The sequence below is a fragment of the Furipterus horrens genome, unplaced genomic scaffold, assembly GCF_987537825.1.
Source record: "Furipterus horrens unplaced genomic scaffold, mFurHor1.1.pri manual_scaffold_2, whole genome shotgun sequence".
NCBI lineage: Eukaryota > Metazoa > Chordata > Mammalia > Chiroptera > Furipteridae > Furipterus > Furipterus horrens.
The window spans coordinates 11,525,608-11,541,700 of NW_028327172.1; the positions used below are offsets into that span (position 1 = coordinate 11,525,608).

The following is a 16,093-nucleotide window of genomic DNA, read 5'->3' on the forward strand; positions in this document are numbered from 1 at the left end:
GTTTAGGTGCCATATCCTGAGTTGTTTTTTTTTTCCTTTATTTAAAGTTTGCTGTGTTTGTAACCAGTGTATTGAGAAGGACCAACATCACACTGCCCTGGGGGAGGAAGGGGAATGGAGAAACATTAAAGAAGATCAGAACTTGCCCAAAACTACCCCAGAGAGAGGACTGAGTGAAACCAAAAACTGACCCCCCGAATCCCCCCGAGTTCAAGAGTGGATGAAATGAGAACCAATGTCCAAGAGCTGTGGTGGGTGGAGCTGGTGGGGCTGGTGTTGGAGCACAGCGAGCAGGGGCTGACAGCCTGCAGCCCTGGGAGGTGTGGCTGAGGCCTTTCCAGAGCGGCCTTCTGGGGAAGTACTGCGTTCTGGCTACCAGTTTTTCAGATTCCTGTCCAGGATTTCTGCCCCTCATTCCTCAGAAGAGGTTAACCGTTCTCTGGAAATAAAACCCCTGTTAAATTAGCCTGACATACACAAAAAAAAAACAGGACCGGCCTTGCCCGCCAGCCATTGGTGTTGGCTTGGCCCTGTCTGGCTAGTGTCTCTTAGGAAGAAGCAGCTGGTCAGAGTGGTCATTCTTAGTTTATTTCAACACCAGATCATTAGACCATGACCCATTTCTTCCAGGTCCTTTTAAAGAAGGCCTCTAGGGATGACACTAGTTCCTTCCTTGTGACTGACCACAGCCAGGGGTGTCATGTCATCTCAAGCCACCATTTTATCATGAGGGCAGAGCAAAGAAGGGCTTACAGTACCTGGCTGAAGGGGGCTCCTCTCCTGAGCAGCGTGATCAAAGGCCATCTGGTTGGGGGAGAGGAGCCTGCTTCTGGGTGTGCTTGCGTCAGAAGGTCCCTTCAGGCCAGACGGCTACATTTGCCGGAGGCCAGCCCGCACTTAGTACTTCAGGCGACTGAGAAATTCACCAAGGCAGGCCCCTCTTCCGGCCACTCCAGTCCCGTCTTCTGCTCTTGAGGACAGAGGAGATGATGGGACGTTTACAGCCTCCGTATGGATTTAGTGTTCATTTACCTCAGTGTTACCACGTTCATTTGTCCACGTGCTTGTAGTTAGCTCCCCGCCGCCTCCCCGCGGGTCTCACCCCAGCTCCTGCCTGTGCCCGCGCACCGCCCCCTCCCACCCCCCAGCCTCTGGGCTCCGCCTCCGCTCTGAGAAATCTAAGAAATGCTGTGGGCGTTGAGAGCCAGGAAGGCCATGCTGTTGGGAATGTGCACTTGGGCACAGGTGGCCCTGTTAAGATATAACTCTTAGCGCCAAGGCCAGCGACTGGGTGCCTAGGATCTTAAATTTCACACGTCAGTCCTGACCCCTAACAGCGGCGATGAGATTGAAGGGGTTGGTTTGCTAGTGAGTCAGATGGGGACTCTCCTCATCATGCTGTCCATTTGGGTCACAGACAGGGACCGACCGTCTTGCTGTTGCACAGGTAGTCGGTGTTGGGTTATCCCATTGAAGCTGGGACAGCTGTTTTCTTCTCTTAGTAATAACTTGGGTCTGTTGTCCTCTGAGGAACGTGAAACATACTTAAGCTGAACCACGTAAACTTGAATTCTGCACACTGGGTGAAATGTGTCCTGTGTTTCAAGGATAAAACTGTTCCAAAGGCTTCCAGGGTCCTGATGGGATTTTTTAAATAAATGCAAAAAAACAAAAATAAAAAAGAAAAAAGAAAACAAAAAAAAAAGAAAAAAATGCTAGGTTGGGGAGGCGCTGTTCTGAATCCCAACCGGCTGGAATCAAGAATGTCGTTTCTATTTTTATAGAAGTTTTATACAGCTCCGGGGTGGAGAATATTTATTACCTAAATTATATCTCTGGAAAAGGCCAGGATTTTGTAGAATCCAGAATGTGATTGTTATACACACAGGGTGCTGTGTATGATTGAAACTACTGACTTTCTGTGGCCTGTTAGCAGCCCAGCTAATCTGCCCGAGGGGGGAGGCTTTAATGCTGTGAATTGGCGGAGGAGAAGCTGTGCTCCCCAGGGCGCTGCGGTGCTGTGATCGCTAGCCTTCTGTCACGTCTTCCTCCTTGGCCAATGTGGGGTTTTCCAAGTCCCAGAACTCCACTCCATTCCCACTTTCCCCCCTTTCTCTCCCTCTGCCCGCAGCGCACCATTACTGTCCACAAATTTGTCCTGGGCTCTGGGACCTTCAGAAACTCCTTCCCAAAGGACATGAAAGGCAAAGGTGTTATCAACCCGCCTTTGATACCAGACTCTGAGGTTTCATACCTGCTTGCGGGTTCTCTTCTAAAAGGAGCATTTGCCCCAGCAGGCCCTTGGGCTGCCACAGTGGCCAGCTGGCAGGACTGGACACTTCTGTCCCTTCTCCCCGCCCCTGCCCAGTGAGGTAGCATGGCAGCACCGCCCTTGAGCACAGTTTTCTCCCAGGCCAAAGATGGTTTTGTGAAGAAGCTGCTCCCCTACGAGTCTCACGGTGTGAAAGGCTTCATTTCAGAGAGTGGAGACTCGCAGTCAAGTCTTAAGCGATCTTTCACTGTTGTGTGGGGGTTTCACTTACATAAACGTGTTTTCTCCTGTAGTTTTGTTCTTACTTGGGTCTCATCATGAAATTGATTTGCCTGGAATGCAGCTAGACACTGTCTCCTGGGTCCCACATGAGTGGCCAGGGCCTGGGTGGAAGCTGAGAGCTTGGATTTCCGGGCACAGAAGAGCCATCCCATAGGAGGGAGGCGAAATCCTGGCCCTCTCCCGTAAAGCGCTCTCCTTGCTTCCTGGGTCTTCATCAGGGAGTTGGAGAGGCCGGGGCTCTGCTCCGCCAGAGACCTTCTCACATGTGTTTGGACGCTTCAGGGAAAATCCAAGCCTTAGTTTCCCTTCTGTCTCTGGCAGTTGGATGTGTTCTTGGTGTCCTCCATGTCCTTTTTGACTTCTCCCTGTGTCCATCGTTAGCATGTGCACCGGTCCCCTGTCATCCCCCCGCCCCGCCCGCCTCCTCATTTCAGGGCTGTACACAGTGAGTGTCCTGTTCTCTCTCTTTGTTTGGATGTATTGCTCTGTGTAACTCAGTGGGTCTCCCTCTTTCTGGTTTGTTTTTTTTTCTAGATTCCTGCCGTTTGTTCATCGTTGTGCCTAAAGCATGTCGATGTGGCGTCAAGTACATCGTCCAAATCCCTGTCTCTTCAGCTTCTCTGATGCTTGAACTCTCACCTTTGACCTTGTGTTGACCTTTGATGCTGATGTGTATTTTTATTATGTTTGTTTCTTTCTTTGTTTTTTCTTTTTTCTTTCCTTTTTTTCTTTTGTGCTGCCAAATTGGTTTTGCTAGAACGACTGCTGAAGGGGAAATATTTAAACTTGCATTTGAATATAAAAAAATCTATTTTTCTAGAACTTCATAAGATAACCACTTGATTTTGTGATTCCAATTCTTTGTAACTGTCTTCAGAGCAGCCCTACTAGCACATACCGCGTGGTGTTTGTATTTCTGTGAACACACAGCCAGTCCGTTTCTAGGCTTTGTTTCTGTGTGCTTAGTTTTAAAGACAACTTTGAAGTAAACAATGAAATAAAAGATGTCACTGAAACCTTTGAGGCTCCTGAGCACATTTTGCTGAAACAGTTTGTGGGGCTTGAGGAGACCGCATGTGTTCTCATTTTTGTTTTTCTGAGTTCTCAGCTGCAGAAACACCTCAGCCCCTCCTTTTTGACAGCAGGCTGCAGTTCAGGCCCGGCCCGCCCCTTCCCTCCGGAGGCTCTGCCCTGCAGCCGTCCTTCGGGGTCCCCCGCCCCGTCCCTCCATGCTTGTTCCCACAGTCTCCACGGCAAAATGTGATGCTTTGATTTTTTTTTTTTTGTATTGTTTTTGTGCTTTTGTTTGGAAGTTTTTCCTTTCCTACTAAGATTATGCCCCAAAAAACAAGTTTTGCATGTTCCCTGCTGTTTCTTCACACCTTCTTATATATCACGTTCACCTCTCTGTTTTCTATAGTTTGTGCAAAAACTGACCGATTTAAAAGGGTTTCAAAGAAGCTGTTTTAAATTGTTGTGGGGTTATTTTTTCAAGATTGTATTGTTTTATTTTGAAGTGGCAACTTCTCCTCTGTTGCCCTTGGAGCGTTTGCCTGTGCACTTAGACTGTCCCCTCATGTGGCCTCCAGGCCTCGGCAGGGCCTCCAGGAGGCCGGCTGCCCCGCTCAGAGACGGGTTGGGAGGATGCCAGGAGAGGCCCGAGGAGCAGAGGCAGAACCCAGAAGGTGGCTGCCAGAAGGTGGGCAGGAGGCTTAGGGATTAAGGGTCGTGAGCATCCCTCGGTCCAGAAGAAGGAGGGTGCTCTTGACCATTCGGAGGAGGCCATCTGTGCACTGAGCGGCAGTGCTCCCGCCAGCGCTTTTCCTAGGTGACAAGCACAATACTACAGTCTTCACACTGTTTACAGCCCTGGCCACCAGCTACCCTGCACTGGCTCTTCACCGCAGCTCTGCTCTTGCTTAGCTAGTGGAATGGGGTAAGGGCAGGGATTTGTTTTTTAAAACTGGGTGAAGAGCCAAATAGCTACTGTCCCTGGGTGCCAGGCAAGCCAGTTCCTTGGTTCCCTGAAGGGAACTTGCCCTCCTCTCTTGTGGCACCGTCCACCCTCAGGGTCTAGGGGCTTGAGTAGGAATATGAGTGGCGAGGGAGAGCCCAGAGGAGGTGAGAGGTCACAGGATGGGTCTGGAGGTAAGAGGTTGCAGAGGGAGGAGTTGGTGAGAGATCCCAGCCAGGGAGCCAGGCTGCTGGTGGGCGGGAGAGCTGGGAAGCAGGATGGTCCAGGGACGGGTGGAGAGGGAGGGGCAGCGAGGGGCGGGGCGGGGGTGGGGAAGGGGAAGGTAGAAGCACTGTTAGCGTCATCCGTGCTGGGGTTGATGAAGGAAGGGTCCCAGCAGAATTTCTGCTCTGGGACCCAGCAGGTGGCCTAGTGTGGTGCTTGAGGCCCCTTTTCCTGGAAGGCAGGGGCGGCCAGATGAAGGCGCAGTGTATGGTAGGCTGCTTAATTTCCTGGAAGGGGCGGTTGGATGGGAAGAGGCCAGGAACCCCGGCCTGAGCAAGACTGCCGTGCACCCCACAGTCTGACTGCACAGAGCCGCCTCTGTTGGCAGAAGGCGCTGAGGCTCCCCTTCCTGTGTGTTCAGAATCCGTGTTTGCCAATATATTTTGCTTTCAATTCCAAGAGGAGCTCTGGGAAAACCTGTGGATAAAACCAAATGCCAAACGTTGGACGTTGTTTCCTTTTCCTTTTCTCTCTCTGATTGTTTTAATTGTTCTGTGGTGGTTTTAATGGATTTGAGACCCTGGAGCGGCAGCTGCCTTTCTGATTTCCAGCTGCTTTTTGTGAATAATTTAAAAAGAAAAAAAAAAGAAACTTTACATTTTGGAGACAAACCTGTGTGAGTTTTTTATTGGTACAAACGTTGTATTTAACACTAGGGGTTTTGTACAGTTTTTTGCCTTTTCTACTAGAAAACATGTAAAGTGATTTCACAATGTGAAGAGAAAAAATTGCCACTATGACCAAACGCACAGTCTGTTCCGCAGCAACAACGGGATTCAATCAACTCGAAGTCGTGATTCAGCCGTAGAAATGCTTTTCCTTTACCTTGTTTGAGCTTTTCCTTTCTTTCCTGTTTTGATTTGCAAAAGAAAATGTCTTTTTTGTGTGAACTTGTGTTGTACTATGTAGAAAATTATGGATTTTACTTTAATGGTTTAAAAAAAAAAAAAAAAAAAAGGCAAGAAGAGCCCTTGTCGCTTTTCTGGCCTGATCACAGAGTTTGTGTAGTGGGTTAAAAAAGAAAAAAAATGTTACAAGTTTGGAGCAAGGGAGTATGTGTTTAAAAAGAATCACCTTCCTTTTTTTGTGTGTTTTTCCTTTTGTCCCAATGGGGAACCTAAATCTGTTTTAATTGCACAGACACACGGACAAAAAGTCATTTTGTATCTGCCAAGTGTGGTACCTTCCTTTGTTTATTTGCTATTAAACTGTTTGAGAAGAACCGGTGTTGACTTCAGAGTTATGGATTGTTGGGGTGGGTGGTGGGTTTGGGGGCTGGTGGCGTTGGTGGCATTCCTGGGGGAGGGGTGGGTCCCCCTGGTGAGGTTTCATTTTGATGTATCTGTTGGTTCGCAACTGAACCCACCAAGAGTTCCTCAAAGAAGCTAATCTCTCCCAGAAAACGGCATTCCCATCTTTTTTATTTATTTTTATTTTTTTGCAAATCTCTGCTGATACAGAAGCACTTAAAAACTTTTTCGCCATTCTTCATTTTTCTACCGCGTCTAGTCCCAGCAGTGGCTGCCGCACTGGACCATTGGCCCCAACAGCAAGTGCGAGTCTCTTCCTGGGGCTGTGGGGTTCCCGTGCCCTGGAGGCCGCTGGCCAGCCCAGAGCCCCCCCGTGCGCAGGGTTCTTGCTCTGCAGGCCTTTACCGCTGCGGCTCAAGTGGGTCACCTTCTTTCCCCCATTCTGACCTCAGGACAGGCTCATAGGAGGGCATTTCTAAGGCTCCGGGGCTGTACTCTTGATTCATTCTAGATTCCTCTCCTAGTGAGATCCTGCACCAGGGCCACCTCAGTCCGCTGAACGACAGGCTCAGCCACTGCGCCGGGAGTTGGGGGCTCCGCCTGGAGGCCAGTCCTGGTGCAGCTGGTGCCTGTCCAGAGGAATGCCACCAGCACGTGGCCTGTGGGAGGGCCGGGCCCCAACCTGCGCACCACAGGCCTCTGTCAGATGGCGGTGTCTGAGGCAGCAGCCCCTGCAGTCACCACACTGTCGTCCATGCCCCCGAGTCCTTATTCCTTTTTGCTCAGTCCTTCCATCCCCTACCTTCGGCACCCCCGTTAGCTGTCCTCCGCTCTCCATCTATGAGTCTGTTTCTGTTTTGCTTGTTAGCTCTGTTTGTTCATTAGATTCCACATATGAGAGATCATATGGTGTTTGTCTTTCTCTGACTGGCTTATTTCACTCAGCACAGTGTTCTCCAGGTCCATCCATCCTGTCGCAAAGGGTGAAATTTTCTTCTTTTTTATGGCTGAATAGTATTTCATTGTATAAATGTCCCATAGTAGTTTTATCCACTCATCTACTGACGGACACTTGGGCTGCTTCCATATCTTGGTGATCGTAAACAACACTGCAATGAACATGGGGGGCTTCTGTTTTTTCCACTTAGTATTTTGGGTTTCTTCAGATATATTCCCAGAAGTGGAATCACTGGGTCAAAAGGCAGATCCATTTTTAATTTTTTGAGGTGTCTCCATACTGCTTTCCACAGTGGCTGCACCAGTCTGCATTCCCAACACCTAATGTTTTAAAGCAACTTGAAACGCACTTTTTTCAACTTCAGCTCATTCTGACTATTAGTATTTGTGAAACCTCCTAATTATATGACTTTAAAATACACATTAAGCTACATAACCATCTATATACTAAGTGGCCACTGCGTGCCATTGCAGGTCTGCATCTCATACTTTGGGAAACTGGGCCAGAATGGAGAGGCAGGGCTCTCCCCGTGGACTCCCTTCTCAGAGCTGCTTCCTCTGTGATTAGAGGGTGATGGAACCTGAAGTTGTCTCTCATTGAACACAGATTTCCTTTCCTTTTTAAACTGAAATACAGTTGGCCCTGACCAGTGGAGCTCACTTGGTTGGGTGTCATCCCACAGGGCACACTCCTGGGTTGTGAGTTCCGTCCCCAGTCGGTTTATGTAAGAGAGGCAACCAATCGACAGTTCTCTCTCACATTGACAGTTCTCTCATTCTCTTTATCCCTCACCCTCTAAAAAAAATTTGAAGTGTAATTGACCTTTAACGTATTAGTTTCAGGTGTACAGCATAGTGATTCGATATTAAATACATTATGGAGATCACCACAGTAAGTCTGTTACCTTCTGTCACTGTACAGAAGTTCTTGGCTGGCCCTGGCTGGTGTGGCTCAGTGGATTGAGCACCAGCCTACAAACTGAAAGGTCGCCGGTTCGATGCCCAGTGAGGGCACATTCCTGGGTTGCAGGCTGGGTTCTCAGTGGGGGGCGTGTGAGAGGCAACCAACCGATCTATGTTTCCCTTGCACATCAGTGTTTCTGTCCCTCTCTAAAAATAAATAAAATAATTTTTTAAAAACATTATTGGCAGTATTTACTAGGCTGTTTGTTACATCCCCGTGCTAGCAGATTTTTCTGTGACTCAAAATCAAGGTGATCTAGAGCTTCTCTAAGTTTCTGCCTTAGAACCCCTGAGGAAGAACTTGATATAAAAATAGAATGTTAAGTACAACTTGAACGTCTTCCAGTTTAACATCATACTTAGAGGTGGTTGTTTCTCTTTAGAATTTACAAAAAAAGAATATGCCAAAAGTACTTTTTAAGTTTTTAAAATTTAGACATGTGCATCTTTATAGTCATATGGCTGTGTCTTAAACTATATTCCTTTTAAAAACAGACATTGAGGTCCTTGCTGGTCAGCTCAGTTGGTGAGAGCATCTTCCCAATACACCACAGTTACGGGTTCAATCTCCATTCAGGGCACATAGAGGAATCAGCCATTCAGGGTTGGGTGCGGGGATCAACCAATGAATGCATAATAAGTGGAACAACAGATCGATGTTTCTTTCTCAAATCAATTAAAAAAAAAAAAATAACATAAAAACTGAAAGTCACCTTTTACTTTTGAACAGACTCCTCAGTGCCTCTTTTTCCTTGCCCCCCACGCCCAGTTCCTGGCTTACCGCGGAGAAAGCCTCTGCGCCAACATTCTCAGGCAGCACACAGCTTCCCTGACTCTCCCACGTTCTGTACATGCGGCACCCACCTGAGCATCTCAGTTCATGATGAAGAAAAGCCAGTCGGAAGGAAATGAAAGACTAGGTTGTCCCTTCCCCTCTGGGAATGTCAAACTAACACCTTCATAATAGCCATAATAGCCCTTCCAGGAGAGATCATGGATAGCGTCTTTTTTTTTTTTTTTTTTCCTCCACCTGCATTTTTCAAGCATTTTTCTCTCTCTCAGGAGTCCTTTCCAGCCCCCACCAGCTGGTGCTCGGTTTCTTTTGTATGCATCGACTTTCTCTTTATTGGTAAAGGTTCCAGCTATAGGGAAGGCTCTTGGTTTTTAAATCAAAATGAGCCTTGCAGAGGGAAAGTGACCTGAAACCTGAAGTTTTGCTGTTCTGCACCCACTTGATGGAGATTCGCACACGATACTGGTCGCCCACTTAAAGCGCAGAGTCATCGGTTTGTAGCATTGTGCAGCCATCACCGCAACCAGAATTCATCGCCCCCTAAGAAACCCCGTCCTCATTGGCATCCACTCCCCTCTCTCCCTGCCCCCCCCCCCATTCCCAGCGCCTGGCAACCACTCGCCTCCCTGCCCTCTCCATGTGCCTACTCTGGACGTGTCTTGTCACCTCAGTCACACGGTACGTGCCTGTTTATGGCTGGCTCTCACTGCGCCCGCCTCCTGAGGCCTGTGCTTTCCCTCCTCTACCTGAGAACGACACGCAGCAGTGGCCGTGGTTGCACCTGCCCCTGCCGCTCGCAGCCCTTCCGAGCCTGTCCCCACCCTGCAACCGCGCTCCTGCAGCCCCCCGTCCCTCCCGCCTGTCCCAGCTGTTCCGCGCCTGCGTTGTCCGCCACCACGACAGCAGCTGTTAAATACTCTCATTCCTCACTGTCGCTGTCAAGCTGCGTGTGAGGAGTGGCTTCCATGTTGGAAATAGAACATTCCCATCGCAGTCAGTTACGGAGTCAAGGACTGTTCTAGGCAGTTACTTTGCTTTTAAGAATACACACTACTCACCGCTTACGAGTCGTCGTCACTGTACTAATCCAGCAACTGACGGCATAGGGAGGTAGAAACTGAGGCACAGAGAAGCCGCAGCTCTTAAGTAGGAAAGTTGGGTTTCAACCCGGGTCCCGCGGACCGCAGTGCCTACAGAGTGTATTCCTTTGGGCCAGTCAGGAGCGCCCAGTACCCTGGTGGAAGTACCCCCTCTGCCACGTAGCCCCATAAAGGCAGAGACCAGCTGCCTCTTCACCCTCACTGGGGCCCCAGGGCTGACAGGTCAGTTATTCAGGAAGTATTGAGTGAGTAAATGGACAAATAAGTACGAAAAAAGGACAGTCACTGCTGTCCCAGAGCTTCCCCAAAAGGGTGCTTTCTGCCCCACAGCACGCGCACACTACATTGGAGTTTTACTGAGACATTCCCACCCACTCCAGAAAGGGAAGAGCTTATTTGTGTACCTGGTTTATAGGTTGTTAGCTACCAGCTGGCACCCCATTCTTCATAGGCCCTCGGTAGCCATGAGATAAATGACATCCAAGTCCCTTGGAGCCACTGGGCAGGAGTCCTACTGCTGCAGCTTCTGAGGCAGGTCGTCAGGGTCTGTCCTCGAGGAAGTGGGTGCCAGCTGCAGGCTCTCTGCTGCTGGAGGGGCCCCCGAGGGAGCTACCTGTGGCCCTCCAGCCCTGACTGTGCCACCGGCCTGAGGCCGATGTGACACAGCGACCTTTTTAAAGTCATTTGAGGGTTTGAAGGGTTTTTCATGGAAAACATTTATGCCGTTAGGTGGAAAAAGCTTGTGTTGAGGAGCCTCTTAATGTCCTTATCACAGGGACTGTGTGACCTTGGGCAAATGACTTGATTCTCTCAGCCTCAGATTCCCAGTCTGTCCGATGGCCATGGAAACACGCACCCGTAGAGCTGGGAACATGAGAGGATGTCCCAAGCGCCTGGCACAGTGCCACCTGGCAAGCGCTTGACCAAGTTGCTAACAACCCTAAATACATGTAAGTTAAAAGTGAGCGTGTGCCCATCTCCCACAGCCATGACAGCTAAACAGATGGAGTAGGTAATGCTTCCAGAATTTTCCCTATATACAGAAATATGTACATATGTAAGTTTTGTTAATAAAAACGAGACCCTGCCATCATGTACAAAATGTTCTGCAGCTTGCATGTTTTCAGCATGTCAGGGTGCCCTTCCATCTGGGCACGAACACCATCATCCATAACTTGCGTCTTTACAGGCTACATAGCATTTCCTGTCTTCTCAACCACTCTCCTGTTAGACACAGGTTACTTCTCTCTTTTTTCACTGGTATAAATAGTAAGAGCCTATTCAAGGAAGGTTCAGGAGGTTCATCAGAGGGACATTAGTGCAGTGTCTTGTTTTCAAGGCAGGTTCTTAATTTATCTCATTTGGTTTTCACAGAAACCTTACCGAGAGGTGGTACCCTATTTACGACTAGAACAAATTTGTCGAGAAGGACGGACTTCCCAAGGATCCCGCTAATCGTGGCAGAAAGGGCCTGGGACAGTCCCCTCTGGTTATATCTGTTGTGCTTTGGGAGCAGAGGCTGCAAATGTAGTGTCTGCAGGGGCCAGGCAGGTGACGCAAGCATGTGAAGGGCCAGTCTAAGATGACAGATGACACGTCAAGGCAAGAATAGGGAGTGGCAGGGGCTATGGGCGACAGAGAGACGTTCTGAGTCACCAACCACTTGACTGGTTGTCAGAGTCACGAGCCCGGCTTGCTTGAGCTTCAGTCTCCAAGAGAAGCAGGAAATGCAGGGTTTTCTGTGAAATCTCCCGGATAGCAAGTGTAGCCAACCAACTCAGAAAGCTTCCGCCCTCGCATGCCAGATTGGGACCCTGCCTCAGGCCCAAACTTCATTTTCTACTTGTGATTCTAAAACAGGGATCTGAAATGTGGGCCATGGTAGCTGGTACCTGACGCAGAAGTCACCCCCAGGCCCTGCTGTCCCACCCCCCTGTGACGTTAAGTGGCCCAGAAAAGACCATCTTACTTTGTGGCTCATCCTCCCGACTCCCAGGGGCCTTTGTCCACCTTCATGGGTGAGCGAGGCCTGCTCTGTCCCCCGTCTCCTTGGCCACCTGTGTATACATGTCTTCTGCCCGCCCAGGCCAGAGCCTTGGGTAACATTCGCAGTGAGCTTGTGTGTCTGGTAAAGACAAGTGTGATATAATTCCCCTTCCTTTCCTCCCTCTCCCTCGCCTCCTTCCTGGGTCAGTATCATGATTAAGAGTGGAACCCCAAGAAGCATACTCCTTGGGGTCCGGTCCCTGCTCTGTTTCTAGGTAGCAGTGTGGTCTGGGCAGTTCACCTCACTGCTTGTGCCTCAGTTTCCTTATCTGTAAACTGGAGGTAATGCTTAGCTCAGGAAATTCTAGTGGTTATTCTTCTGCTCTTTCACTTTTCCAGGGGCTGTGCAGGGGCTAGTGGTACCAAGGAAAACCACAGCGCTCGCCCCAAAGGAATATGACCTTGACCCAACTGGGTGCAGTAGCCAAAAGCTGGCTCTGGAGCAGAGGAAGCCTTTCTCCTGTCAGGTGTTCAAGTTTTGAAATCCTTTGAGGTCCCAGGTGCCCGGAAGGCTATGGTCCCTGACTCCCTTGGGGTGCAGCTGGGGGCTGCCCACCCCCTTTACTTCCTGTCAGAGACTCATGGTGAACTTGGGTCTGGATTACTGTGTGGGAGAGAACCTCCTGGTTCTTTGGCCGTTTCCCTGCGGGCCCAGCTTCCTTCTCCTTTGGAGGTTTACTTCAACCCAGGACCCACCTTCCAGATGAGAGGAAGGTCCCAGCCAACTCTCCTGGGCCAGAGATTCCCTCTCCCCCCATTCCCTACTCCCTGTGGTCCAGGTTCAAGTGCATTTACCCCTGGAGAGCCCTGGTGGCCTTGTCTAGTCCACAGACCTACACCCGTATCCTCTCTACCTGTGCTGAGCCATGACCATGGGGCATGGACCCCTGAGCTTGCCGTGTGCCCCCCGCCCCTAGACTGCCCCTCCCTGAACCATTTTGCTTGCAGTAGACAGGACATCATCGCGGCCTGTGATGGCGCAGCACATGGCCGCTCAGCTGCTAAGCCTGCAGCAGTTCCTTTAAATTTCAAAATTAAGCTTTCCTTCCTCCCCTTTTTTACCATTCATTCATTCAATGTATTTCTTAGGTGGTCACCGTTTGTCAGGCCTTGCTTAGGACACAGTCAGTGATGAATTGGACAATGTCCTGGCCCACACATTAAGAGTGGGGGAAGCAGACACGAAGTAAATAACCTCATTAATAAACATAAAGCTATAGAGAGAAATCTTGTATTGGAAAGGAATAGAATTCTCTGAGTATAATTGGCAGATTCACACATATGTTTGTTGTTTTTTGTTTTTTTTTTCAAGAAAAATGAAGGCATGTCCACATGAAAACTTGTACATGAATGTTTATAGCATCATTATTCATAATAGCCAAAAAGTAAAACCTAAATGTCTATTGACTGATTAATGGATAAATAAAATGGCATATCCATACAATGAATATGATTCAGCCAAAAGAGTGAAGTACTGATTCATGCTACAGGATGAATGAACCTTGAAAGCATTATGCTAAGTGCTAGAAGCCAGACATAAAAAGCCATATATTGTATGACCCCATGTCTGGGAAATGTCCAGAATAGACAAACCCATGGGCAGTGGAGTGCGGTTGTGGGCTGTGTTAGTCTACTCAGGCCCTATAACCAAGCACCGCAGATCGGGGGGCTTAGACGGTAAAGGCTTCTTTTCTCCCAGGTCTGGAGGCCAGAAGTCAGAGAGCCAAAGTTGGAAGGGCTGGTTTCATTCTGCAGCTACTCTCCTTGGCTTGCAGGCAGCCGTCTCTTTCCTTTGTCCTCACACGGTCTTCCTCTGTGTGTCTGTATCCTAATTCATTCTCACGATACTAGTCACCCCGGATTAGGGCCCATTCTAATGACCTCGCTTTGCCTCTAAAGATGGGGTTTCCAAATCAGTCACATTCTGAAGTACTGAGGACCAAGACTTCAACATAAGAATGGGGGCCAAGGGGGCACAATTCAGCCCATAACACAGGAGGAATGGGGAGTGACTGCTAGTGAGTATGGGGCTTCTTTTTGGGGTGCCAAAAATGTCCTGGAATTAGTGATGATCAATGCTAAAAACTGCTGTCCTACTCTGAAAGGATGAACTTTGCCCTGGGGCAAGAAGGAGCCTGGTTTGCAGAGGGGGAGGGGGGAAATGGGGTGTGACAAGCTTGTGGGTTGGCAGGGGTCCCATTACTGAGGGTCTCTCAACCCCAGGAACCCCAACTTTTCAAGTGTCTGCTCCCTGCATAAGACTTTACCTTTTTCCAGTGGTCTGGCATGAAAACTCACTACTAGAGATGCTTTCGAAGGAGGATTGGAGCCCTGGTTGGTGTGGCCCAATGGCTTGAACACTGGCCTGTGAACCAAAGGGTCACTGGTTCAATTCCCAGTCAGGACACATTCCTGGGTTGTGGGCCAGGTCTCCAGCTGGGGGTGCATCAGAGGCAACCACACATTGATGTTTCTCTTCCTCTCTTTCTCCCTCCCTTCCCCTCTCTTTGGGAATAAATAAAATAAAAAATCAGATTGGAATTGGGACTATTTATTCATCAGTCCTCACTTGACATGCTTATTTTTTTTAATGAATGTTTTTATGTAACAAAAATTAAAGTTTTCTAAAAATTAAACTTAAATACATTGGATAATAGTTATAGTAAAGAATATGCTCTAAGAATGGGAATAAAAGCTATTTGCTTTCCCTTAGCACCACTAACTTGGATCTTAGTTGTAGACAAATAGGATGAGCAACCTCTGACATCATTACAACTGGGGGAACCGCAGTAGGGGTGCTCCTCAAAGGGTTTGCCAAGTCTTTGCCCATGTCTGTTATAGCTGCTAAGCAAATGGGTCAGCAGGAGCAGTTATAGCCTTAACATGCCCATCATTAAGCGGTCGGTACGTCTTCTCATTTCCTGGTAACGTAAATTCATCTGGCATCTGCAGACCATCTATTCCCTTCCCAAACACTGTGTGTTTCATGCCCACATGTGGCTGCTTGCCATAGGTGATGAAAAACCAAGACCCTTTGGTGTCTGGGAACACCTCTACCATTGTGCTGAAGGTGGTCGCCGTATCCATCCTCAAATTTCTTGCCCCAGGTACTGTTATCTCCTCTTCCAGTACCTGCGCCATCTCCTGTTTGAACCACAAAGCCCTTTAGAGTTCTATGAAAGGAACAGCCGTGATAGTCATTACTGGCGCAGAGAGCCAAGAAATTTTCACACGTTTTGCGGGCCCCCTCCCAGAAGATTTCTATTTTACTATCACCTACATCTGTATGCAGTATCACCGACATTTTTCTTCTTGATGGTCACTGTTGCTGAATTTCTCACAGTCTTAGAAGCTCAAAAAACGAAGCTCCATTCTGCACCACTTGGGTAAGCCCAGCTGTTGTTAAAACAGAAGAGGTGCAGCTGCAGGTGCCCTCTCGCACAGGTCTGTGGATTCTAATTTAGTTTCTTCTGAGGACATGCTTATCGACTGTAGAGAGAGGGGAAGGGACGGGGAGAGAGAGGGGGAGAACCGTCGACGCGAGAGAGAAACATTGATTGGTTGCCTCTCACATGCACCCCGACTGGGACCAAACCTGCGTACCCAGGTGTGTGCCCTGACCGGGAATTGAACCTGTAAACTTTCGGTTTACAGGACAATGTTCCAACCAACTGAGCCATACCGGTCGGGGCGGGGCACTTTTTAACCCTCCAAGGGCCAACGCCCGTCCCTGGTGGCCAGTGAGCCGCGGAGCGACGCAGCTCAGGATGACCTCTTGCTTATCAGCCCGGGGGGTGTTTCCTGTGTGCCAGGCACTGTTCTAAGCCCTTGTCAACTAGTATGTCCCTTAGTTCTTCTAACAGTCCGGTGAGGCAGGTACCGTTTCTCTCCGGCCCCCAGTCGCACTGCAGCGAATAGATGGCAGAGTCACAATTCGAACCCTGGCAGTCTGGCTCCGGGGCCCGCGCTGGGACCCATGACTGCTGCTTCGTAACAGCCCTGCAAGTTAGGGCTTAGCCCACTGTCGTCCTAATTTTACTGGTGAGGAAACTGAGGCCCCCCGCGAGGTCAGTGACTTGGCGTGGGTCACACCCTGAGTCAGGGTGTTGGGAATGATGTGGGCAAGTGCGTGTGGGTAAGTGACCTTGGCGTGCGTGGGTCTGGCAGGGAGGCTGTGATGGGGGAGAGGCA

General features: G+C 49.2%; 1 protein-coding gene and 1 pseudogene across 21 annotated transcripts in view; one reads left to right on the top strand and one right to left on the bottom strand.

Annotated features, from left to right (window-relative positions):
• CELF1 (CUGBP Elav-like family member 1) overlaps nucleotides 1-14,390 on the top strand; it is a 76,916-nt gene extending 62,526 nt beyond the window's left edge. For 19 of the 21 annotated variants that reach the window (XM_090261517.1, XM_090261526.1, XM_090261483.1 and 16 more), the window contains one exon: nucleotides 3,089-3,842. The gene's annotated coding sequence lies outside the window, so the exon portion shown is untranslated. Of the gene's footprint in view, nucleotides 1-47; nucleotides 3,843-14,179 lie in introns of those variants that run through there. The other 2 variants (XM_090261466.1, XM_090261458.1) reach the window with 2 other exon arrangements.
• Nucleotides 14,391-14,746: 356 nt separating this feature from the next.
• Nucleotides 14,747-15,206, bottom strand: LOC150017875 (peptidyl-prolyl cis-trans isomerase-like 3 pseudogene; annotated as a pseudogene).
• Nucleotides 15,207-16,093: the final 887 nt, after the last annotated feature.